This window comes from Cryptomeria japonica, chromosome 2 (genome assembly GCF_030272615.1).
Source record: "Cryptomeria japonica chromosome 2, Sugi_1.0, whole genome shotgun sequence".
Taxonomy (NCBI): domain Eukaryota; kingdom Viridiplantae; phylum Streptophyta; class Pinopsida; order Cupressales; family Cupressaceae; genus Cryptomeria; species Cryptomeria japonica.
In genome coordinates, this window is record NC_081406.1 from 464394502 (window position 1) to 464405871 (window position 11370).

Sequence of the window (11370 nt, forward strand, 5' to 3'; positions counted from 1 at the left end):
GTAGCAGAAAAGGAGGCCAAGGAAAAAGAGATCCTCCAAGTCAAGTTGAAGACAATTTTGAAGGCCTACAACAGTGCTAAGGAGGAGGTAAGAGGTAAGGATAGCATCATTGCTAAGCTGCAAAGGTAGTTGACTGGACATCACCATCAAGGTGAGTCTTCAACACTGATGATCTCCTCTTCCCCTGCAAGACCTCTACCTACCAACCCTATCATTGAGTTCCCACCATCTCCCGCACCCTCTAGCTCTCAAATGGTTCAGATTACTCCTCAAGAGCTAGAAAATTTAAAACAGGCTCAGGCCTTATATGCAAAGAAATATGAGGACAGAGTAAGGGCTATTATTTCCAGTTTTGTAGATACAATGAGTGCCTCATTACTATATAATAACATAGGAAAGATTTTGGATATGAGGAATGAACTCAATGGGGATAAGGCCATTTTGACACCTATTCTTGACAAGTGGAAGCCTAGAGAGAAGGACTTGGAATCTATTTGTGCATCTTATGATGAAGTAGGGATTGATCCTATCATTAAATCCACTTGTGATACCCTCAAGGATCTAGTAAAATTGGTAGGAGAGGTAGACAATGTTGATAGGAAAATCAACCTGTATAAAAAGGAATACACTGATCAGGTTTTTGAATTTATTCCCGGAGTTTTTGCTAGCCCAAATCAGTTAAAGGACAAACAAGTATGGCTTAAAGAATTAGAGGCCAAATTGTCAGCCAAAATAAAAGGAATTATTGATTTAGATGATGCTTCCTTTTTTGTTGTAACAATTCAGGAGATAGAGAGAATTAAATCTCACTATGGTTTCCTCAATTCAGAGGTTAACAAGATGAGGAATTCCTGGAAAAGGTTGACCAAGGCTAAGACAAAAGTGATTGATTTCATGTGGCCAACTGATGATGTGTACAATGAATGGACAATAGAATATGTCGTCTAGGATGTAGAGAAGTTAGAGGGCTCTCCAAAACAGTTGGAAGAGGTTGCAATAGTACATCAAGTTGAAGAAGCTGCAGAGGTCGAAAAGGACTTGTAACTATTTTTGTAAAAGGCTTTGTAACCTCTTTTGGAAAAGAAATGATTGTAACAAATTCTCCTAGGAAAGTCCGAAGCTATTGTGCATCCATATTGTTATAAATAGATACCAGGACTATGTAAAAAGGCATTGCATAGAATTGTAAGAAAACACTGCAAAAATTTACCTAAGCTTTTCTAAGTTTAATGGAGAATATTCAAAAGTTTTTGTAATGCTTTCTTGAAGATAATATCAATATACAGACCATCGGTTTTGAGTAAAGCTTTGTGTCATCTTCAAATGTGTTTGCATTTATTTACTGTTTCATACTGAATGATCTAGGGTTTGTAAGGCAACATTCAGTAGATGTGTTTGCTAGCTTTTCTCTTTAAGAGGGAAATTAAATATGCGGGGATCACTTCTATCGGTAAATTACCTGTAAGACATCTTTAATCTTGATGAGCATAGTTTGATTTGGTATGCATAAATTCTCATGTATGTTAGGTATATATAGGGATTAAAAGATGTTGAGCCAATGCGATGTGTAGAGATATTCTATTTGGGGAGTATTGTTTGAATTTTGATGACTCTATGACCTTGGATAAGGCATTGGTATCGATCAAGGTTGTCTATTGCATGTTTTGTAGATCAAAAATACTAAATATGAGTATAATTTTCATTCCTTTGCTTCAGTTAGTTTCAAGGTGAATAGATCCACTAGTTTTCTAGACTGGTTTGCTATGGATTTATCTTTTGAAAGTGTGAATTTAGTTCACAAAGGTATACCTACCTGGACTCTGAATAAGTCCGAAGTGTAGAAGGTTAAATCAAAAATTGTCATATGTTGTCCTAAGAGTTTCCTTCCCCTTAACATCTCTCCTGCATAGAGTTTAATCATCTTATTATAAGGATGTTGAAGTGAATCAGATTTTTGGGTTCATTGTAATATCACAAAAGGTTCATTGTAAGTGAGGGACTCTCGTAAGTATTCCACTCCATAGTGGATGCCTAACACTTGCCACATGGAGCCAAGAGGGGTGAAGCATCTGGTCTTGGGCTTAAGAGAGAAGGCGGTTGTGATGAGGGGAAACGGCGATAGAACACCTCGTTGGGTACGCCACTCCATGATGGATGCCTAACACCTGCCATATGGAGCCAAGGGGGATATGGTGTTCTTCCGTTGGGCCTAGGAGGGATGGTTTCTAGGACACCCTATCCAACTAACGGACTAAAGGAATTGATTAGTAACTGACTTACAAACTAACTTTATATAATAATCTGATCTCATTTAGGAAATATAATAATTTGATTATATCCTGAGTTACTGCGTTTGGCCCCCTAGACCCTTGGTACTAGTCCGGTACGGTCCTGGTTCGGGGTTTGGGTCCGGTTCACTTGTGGTTTGGACAGGGTTTGTGGTTCACAGGCCTAGTTCAAACCAAGGTGAACCCAACATGACCTAGGGTCGAACCCAAGAGGACCCAAGATGAACCCAAGGGTCTCACAGCCCAAAAATGGATTTTTTTTTTAATTCCACCACATAAAAAATTAAAATGACCCTATGTATCAAGCCACACACCTATGCATCTTACAACCAAGAGAGAAGCACAAGTCTTTACGAAAGAACAAGTTGGAAATCACAATTCCCGTATGGGAGAATGCACCTTGATTAGAATTTTGACTTCTTTGGCCTTGTTCTTGACATCTTAAAAGAGAAAAAAATTAATGCATGCCATGGATTTCTGTGTGGGTTTGAAGGTTGTAATTTGTTGTTGCCAGCGGGGGCACAGGCCCTCGACCCCGCCCTCTACAGCGATAGGAGCGCGCCCTGGGCGCTGCCCCGGGACCCTGCGAGGGGCACTGCATATATATTGTTGTACCGAACACATACCCCTTTTCAAAATTTTGTTGTACCGGCATACTAGGTTCTTCGAACTCGAACTGGTGCCTAAACCCAAACTAGTAACTTAGATTATATCCCACAATTATAATTCTAACAACCATTAATATAGCAGATTTGATATCATTTAATATAGTTCATTTTTCAGTTTACGTATTATTTCATATATGTTCTCTAATTTTGTTGCAGGAAAACAATATACAAAGGTACACCTATAAAACCCAATTATCTATTTATAGATTTGGCCAAATTTAGGTTAAATTAAAGTGTAACTAATTAGGGGACATTAGAATGGTATCATAGCATGATTCTGCTAGGCTGTTGGACAAAACAACTACTTAGTTAGGACTAATTATTCCAGTCTCTTCTCAAATAAATAAAAAATTGAATTGGTTAGGCCAACATTGCATTCTTATGAGTGTGCCTTTAACTGCTTCGTGTCTTATGTGTTTCTTATGTGTTTTGAGCATGCATACTCCATGGGTGTTTTATATGTACACTTTCCTCATGTATACCTTGTGCTTGCACCATGTCTATCATGTGTCTGGCATATGTGTTTTATATCTTATGTGTATTTGTGTTACCTCATGAATGAGATGTTTTCAGATGTCTAATCCATGAATACCTCTCTCTTGTATGCTTCATGATCGATGTGTCTTCAGCATGTCCACTCCACGAGTACCATTCTCATATATGCTTGTAACTTTTGTGTATTTATGTATTACTTCATGGTTTACATGTATGATTCATGTCTTGCATGTATTCATATGTATGGTTCATGCTTTACATAGCTCCTTCATGCCTTATGTGCATTACTTCATGCCTTGCATATAGTCATGTATGTTTCTTCTTGGCTTACATGTATCTATTATTTCATGCCTATGTGCACTTCATGTCTTATGGTACTTATGTATACTTGCTTCATGCCTTAAGTGAATTCATGTGTATACTTCATGCATACACTTCATGCCTCACATGTATTCATGCCTTATGTGTATATTCTATGTTTTGCATGGATGCTTCTTGCCTTATGTAATTCATTTGTATACTTTGTACTTTACACCTTACATGTATTCGTGTGTATGATTCATGCCTTATGTATTCATCCGTATGCTTCATACTTGATGTATTGGATTCATTCATAAAGTGTTTCTGTATACCTTTCTCATGTATGCTTCCACCTCTATGGGTATTGCCTCCCATGTGTTCATCCATGGATGTGCTTTGTATCCTATGCAATTGTTTCATGTACTTTCAGCATGAAATCTTTTTGTTTTGAACTAATGGCCCTTATATTACATGTTTCAACGTGATTGAATATGATTAGTTATTCCATGAGTATGCTTTATGAGTACTTATAAATGGGGTGATTGTCTTAAACCACCTGGGCTCTTCTTTTTGCAAACATGGGTTTCATACTGCTAATTACATGGGAAGGACAACATAGGGATTACTGAAACATGACGATACTATGAAAATCTATAGGATGGAAGAATGTGTAACAGTAATATAGGGTGGAAGAATGTGTAAGAGTACAATTGCTCAAACCATGAGGTGATAATATAAGAACTTGATGAGTATAGAGATTTTGCCCATAAATCGTGATAAGAGGAGAAAGGAAACATGTTGAGAATGCAGTCAGACAAAGATAATATTAGCCATATTCAATTTATTCATGATATATTTAATACCAATCTACCACCTAAGTTTACCAATACGTCAATATCAAATCATAACAATCTTTATGGTTACCGACTGTACGACACAAAGGAGTGATACCAGACATAATTAATTGAGATCTTATTCATTACCCACCTCTATTTGGTAACTATGATGTCAGTGACATTCACGCTGCCCATTGAAATTTCTCATTGACTAAACATTTTCCAATATTAATACATACTCTTTATGGATGTTAAGATTAAGCCAAGTTATTATTATTAGCTTTTCATGTTGTCATCTAGATCAAACATCTTACACATTCTCTAATTAATACAGCCTCTACATTTTGGGAAATTTATCCCTCTAATTGGGGATTCAGACATATTCATCCAACAAATTATAAATCAATAAATTTAGACATATCTCATAGATGTATTCCTCTCATGAACAGTATGTAATGATAGAGTAAAATCATCATTTGTGGTTTCCTTACAATAACTCTTGCAATCAGAAGTGATACTCAAAAACAATATTTATCATTTCACAAATTGCTTATCACAAATTGTTATGTTCAAAGTTTGTACCAAGCATAACTCAACATAATCATTTGCCATGATATCAAACCCCTTTACAAATGTTATAGCATTTTATCATCTCTTGAGCAATGGTGTTAGGCTACAACTACCATACAAAACAACAATATTCAGTGAAGAAATTTCTAAGGGCCCCATTCTATAAGGTATAGTCAGCATGATAATCTCACAATTAAGGTGTTAGGCTTCAACTAGCATACTAAAGCTCTATAATTTGTTTATGTAAGTTTTAAACTGAGTCTATTTTCTTCTTTGTTTTAGTATGCTAGTGTTCTTCAACATTTTACTTGGCAGAGATGAATATTTATGCTGATTTAAAGAATAAATCATTTTTACTTTGAAAATTTTCTTCGCTTCCCATTGATCTGTGCTTTTTGAGTCATGGATACTTGAGACTTTTGTTTATTACAATACATCCATTATTCTATGCTTTTTTATGTAGATCATTGTGGATTTCTCATTTATCTTGAAAAAGCCTCTAAATTATTTTGATTTCTTTTCTCAAGAGCATAAAACTGCTGGTCCTTCGAATCAGATAGAGAGCATGAACGTGCAGGTAACCGATAGAGTTCTCAGCTGCTTATACTGGCAGTCACATACGTCCACTCCACCTCATTCTACAAGAAACAGGACAAATTCTGTCAATTTAGAGGATTATGAAACAGATAACATAGACAGAGAGGATGTAGATCTGACGGTAGGATTTTCTCCAATCTCCATTGTTTCTGGTTTTTGTGAAGATATTACTTCTCTTGCCCAATACTTTGTTGCATAATATTATAAGTTTGGGTATCAATGGCTGCAGAGACAAACATATCGGCTAGGTACTATTAAAGTTGAGAATAATCCTAGCCAGGATGAGTAGTCCAGTCCAATGCAAGAGAAGAGCACAAGAGATACTATATCTTTGCCATGGCGAGAAGGACTTCGGCTTCGAAAGTCAACCATCCGATATTCTTCTCAAGATTCTAAAGACCAGGAATGCACAGAGGAGGAAGATGATAGAAATAAAGGGGAGGCTGGGGATGAAGGAGAGGAAGATGAAGTTGAGGAAGTTGAGGAAGAGGGTGAGGAGGGTAAAGAACAAGAAGGAAGGAGACGGTATGCTCTCCAAAATCGCACTGAGGCGAGGAGGTTTTCTCTTGAAAAAGAAGAAAAGTAGCGACTGTAGTCTCTACCAAGTAAAGTACTACATAAAGGAATGGGAATAAAAAATGCACGTGATGCGAGACGAGGTGGCTCAAGGGTGGAAAAACATCGTTGTGCACAAAGAGTTGATGATTCAGATGATTCTCTTCTTCTGGATGAGATGGATCAGGGTCCTGTTGGTTCATCATCATGGATGCATGTGGGAAATACAAACTCTGGTCAGGAATGGGTTTGTGGCGGACTTGACATGCATAACATAACTACATGGGGTTTGAAAGTTGTAGCATCTGGATGGGGACACCAAGGTGATACGTTTGGTTATGGAGGTGTAGGTGCACAACCTGCTGAGCCTAGTTCAAAAGGTGGAGCTGATATTCAACCCTTGTAGGTTGATGAAACAGTGAGTTTTGATGATATTGGAGGGCTTTCTGACCACATTGATGCATTGAAAGAAATGGTTTTTTTCCCTCTTCTTTATCCTGATTTCTTTGCAAATTATCACATCTCTCCTCCAAGGGGAGTCTTATTCTGTGGTCCTTCGGGAACTGCAAAAACATTGATTGCAAGGGCTTTAGCATGTGCAGCTTCCAAGGTAGGACAAAAAGTCAACTTTTACATGCGAAAGGGAGCTAATGTGCTCAGCAAGTGGGTTGGGGAAGCTAAGCGGGAGCTGAAATTACTTTTTGAAGAAGCACAAAGGAACCAACCATCCATAATATTTTTTGATGAAATAGATGGTCTTGCCCCAGTGAGGTCTAGTAAACAAGAACAAATTCACAATTCTATTGTATCTACGCTTCTTTCTCTAATGGATGGTCCAGACTCTAGAGGTAAAGTAGTGCTTATTGGAGCGACAAATAGGATTGATGCTATTGATGGAGCTCTTCGCCAGCCTGGTCGGTTTGATCGTGAATTTGTATTTTCCTTACCCGATTGTAAAGCACGAGCTGAGATATTAAAGATCCACACAAGAAAGTGGAAGAATCCTTTATCAAAGGAATTAAGAATGGAATTAGCAGCAGCTTGTATGGGTATTGTGGTGCTGATTTAAAAGCTTTGTGCACAGAAGCTGCAATTAATGCTTTCTGTGAGAAATATCCTCAAATATACACTAGTGATGATAAGTTTGTCATAGATTTGGATTATGTGAAAGTAGAGAAGCATGATTTCTTGGAAGCTATGTCTACTATTACTCCTGCTGCCCATAGAGGTGCAACAGTACAGTCAAGGCCATTGTCCCCAGTAATAGTTCCATGCTTACAAGGACAACTAAAAATAATCAGTGATTATATTTCTGACATCTTCTACATAGTGGCCAAGGGTGATAAAAAAGATTCGCTAAATGACAGTTCTTGCCATCTTGCCAAGTTACTTGGATTTCCCTATGGTTCTTCCATTCCATTTGTTTACAGACCAAGACTTCTACTTTGTGGGAAGGAGGGTGCTGGCTTGGTACGGTTAGAAATTGCTTTCATAGATGTTTACACATCTATAACATGAGTCTGTTTTTTAAAAATTTTGAATTGGCTGGCTTCTAATCTAGCTACATTTCTGAATGATGCTATATTTCTACTTTTCTTGCCAGGATCACATTGGCCCTACAGTTTTACATGAATTAGAGAGGTTCCCTATGGATTGTCTTGGGCTTCCATCACTTTTGTTTGACCCAAGTGCACGGACCCCTGAGGAAGCCCTAGTACACATTGTAGGAGAAGCAAGGAGGACTCCTCCTTCCATCTTGTATCTGCCTCAACTTCAACTTTGGTGGGAGACGGTGTGTATATCATTACATTAGTACACTTATACTTTTAAAGCTCTACGCCTTTGGGATTTCCTGTGATATATTTGAAATCGCTTTGTTTTTTTGCTAGAGCTTCCTAAAATGACTATATATCTGATTTTGTTTGTTTCACTGAGCTTCATAGGCCCATGATCAGCTAAGAGTTGTTCTACTATCTATACTGGAAGAATTGCCATCGGACCTTCCTTTATTACTTCTTGCAACCTCCTCTGTACCCTCTAATGAATTGGATGGAGAAGCTGCATCCTTGTTTGGTCGTTGCTATATGTATGTATCAAGGACATCATTGTCTTAGTTTTTGTATTTTTTCTGCTTAGTTTGTTCAAGATTATGCTAAGGCATGTGAATCCATTCTATATAGCATTGAGTACCAGGTACCTCGTTAGCTTCTGACTCTGTATAAATTGAATTTGTCATTGAATTGAGTGTACATGAATTCGATGGTATCTGGTACACCTTGAATGCATTGCAAATTTTATTTTGGTTTAGTATAATAGAAGGTAAAATCCTGAATGGATTAAAAACCAAGTTCAGATGACAGGTGTAGATTCATCTCGCAACTGGTTGATGTTGTTCTTACTATCCCTGATCAACAAGTAGTAATTACTCCTAAAAAGAATGTTTCTAATCCTGAACTTCCAAAGGTACCAAAAGCAGCAAGAGGATCAAGTGAAATTGAGCTACGTGCCAAGGTAGAAGCAGAGGAGCATGCTATTCGACGACTCTGAATGTGTCTTTGGGATGTCTGCAGCAGTGATGCATCAATCATTATTTGATTCATTTATTGAGGACATGTTTACCAAGTTAAAATTAATTTTGAGTGCTTATATGTATCCACATACAATGTGCAGACTTCTGTATGAAAAACGGTTCAGTGTCTTCCATTACCCTATCATGGATGAAGACGCTCCTGACTATTATGCAATAGTTCAAAATCCAATGGATATCACTACTTTACTGCAGCGAGTAGATAATCGACGTTACTTGACATGCTCAGCATTCCTGCAAGATGTGGAACTAATTCCAGCCAATGCAAAAGTAAGCATGATTGGACATGCCTATGATCCTGTCAGCTTTATGGGGTTGAACAAAAATTTGTTTTCCATTCATTCCTGATAATAACTATCATTAGTTTTGCATAACAGGCATATAATGGTGATGACTACAATGGAGCTCGAATTGTCAGCAGAGCATATGCACTAAGGGATGTGGTATGGTTAAATATGCTAATAATAGAGACATGCAGTAATCGAAGTTCAAATGTTTTATGTCAAGTAGTAAGCATTTATTGTTCACTTTGCTAATCCTTGTCTTACGCGTAATCAGATTCTTGGCATGCTTTCCCAAATGGATCCTGCACTAGTTGCCTTTTGTGATAAAATTGCTGCTCAGGGTGGGCCAACTCGTTTGTCAGAGGATTCAACTAAAATTTTTCCTTTGAATCCTGTTGCTCAACTAGTTCATATTACAAGAGCAAGTGAATGCTTACTCAACGTTCAGCCTGATATGAATGTATCTCAAAGTTACAAGGTCTTGAAGCGCTCAAAGCAGAATAGTGATCCTGATCAAGGTGGAATTATACTTTGCACCATGCCACTTGTAATCCTTTTTAATTTTTGATATTTAGAATTAGAAACACAATTGTATTGAAATTCTCAGAATGTGTTTTTTCTACAGGTAAAGTTGTGGCTGGGGACTCTGATCCATTTGCTGAGGACAGATCACAACCCATGGAGATTGATACTACTGGGCAGAATACTCTAAAAACAAAATGCCTTCATGGTAGTGTGACAAATGAGGCATTTAAAGGTGTGCAGCAATGTGAGGCAAATAATCAAGAAGAAATAATGAATCAACCGGAACGCAAATCCTCTTCCAAAGTGCCAATAAGCAATCACTTGGCAGAACAGTTGAATCAATAGAAGATAATTTTGTGAAATGTACCGAAGGTTATGGAATCTCAGAACTTGAAAGACTTTATGCTCTAATTTGTCGAAGGGTGATATCCTTAGCAGATGCGAACAAACCTACAATTATTAAATTCTTGAAGGACTTCTCATCTGATGAAAGCAATTTTCATAGATAGTTTTGTAACCGAATGTCCTATGAAGTGTTTTTGGGGCTCTAATTTGTCGAGGGGTGATATCATCGAAAGATGTGGACAAAACTATGGTTTTTAAATTTTTTAAGGACTTCTCATCCGCTGAACGAAATTTTTAAAGAGATTTTTGTAACGGAATTTCCTATGAACTGCTATGTTACCAGAAACGCGACAGGAGAACTTCGTTTCGCGTTTTCCCCGTCGCGAACGGCGGTTTCCAAACTGCTGTCTCACAGTCAGAGAAATTTAAAGGAGTTAATTTTGCAGTGAAGACCTTAATCCTGCTACAGGGGAAATAAGAGAAGATATCATTAATACTGTGATATATGCACAGGAAATCTTGGTAATACATAGGTTTCAGTGAGAATATGCTCACTTTGTAAACAGATTTCTTCATGATATTGTTCTCTTTCAGGTTGAATAAATTGATTTTTTGTTATTGTCTCCATGGATGAGTGTGCATTGCTTTCAAATTGATATGTCAAGGACATTGATATTGGTCTTCTTAGTCTTTCTGAGTTGCATTTTCCATTTACTGTCTTCATTCAAGGAATGAATTAATCTGGTCTAAATGGAATATGGAGTAATGTATGTTCATCTTTGGATTTCTCGGAAGAATTGCAGAAAGTGTCTATTGGTGGGAGTGTTTCTATAATGTAATAATACAAAGGCGCCCCTTGGATGTGAATTTGTAGTGTCGTGATGAGTCTCTGCATGGTTTGGTATTTGACTTTGTTGCCCGGATGAAGCACTGATCTGAGTAGTTATTTGTTCAAAGGTCTAAGCATTCATTGGAATTCAAAGATGAATCATTTGAACACTCTATTTTCAGTTATGCTCTTTGCTTTGTTAGCTTAGGATTCTTCATGTTCTTTGATTTAAGAAGTGAGATAGTCGAGAACACTATCAGTTTGAGAAAATCTTGCATATTATTTTATATCTGCTTGTTGTTGCTGAATAATATATCATTTTTGATAAGGGATACCTTTAGGTCTAGCAGAGCCTAAAGAGCTAAAGGTGTCAACCTTTGGGTTGAGTTTTGTTTGTTGGTCAAACTAACATTTAAAATCAAGAATAAGTAATTGCAAAGCTTTAGGTTTTAATGGGTATAATTTTGGAAAAAAAAGTCAGCACACTCGAC

The 11370-nt window shown here is 37.3% G+C and overlaps 1 pseudogene; it reads left to right on the forward strand.

Annotated features, from left to right (window-relative positions):
- The window catches only part of LOC131056749 (ATPase family AAA domain-containing protein At1g05910-like), a 73817-nt pseudogene extending 63603 nt beyond the window's left edge, over window positions 1-10214 (forward strand).
- Window positions 10215-11370: the final 1156 nt, after the last annotated feature.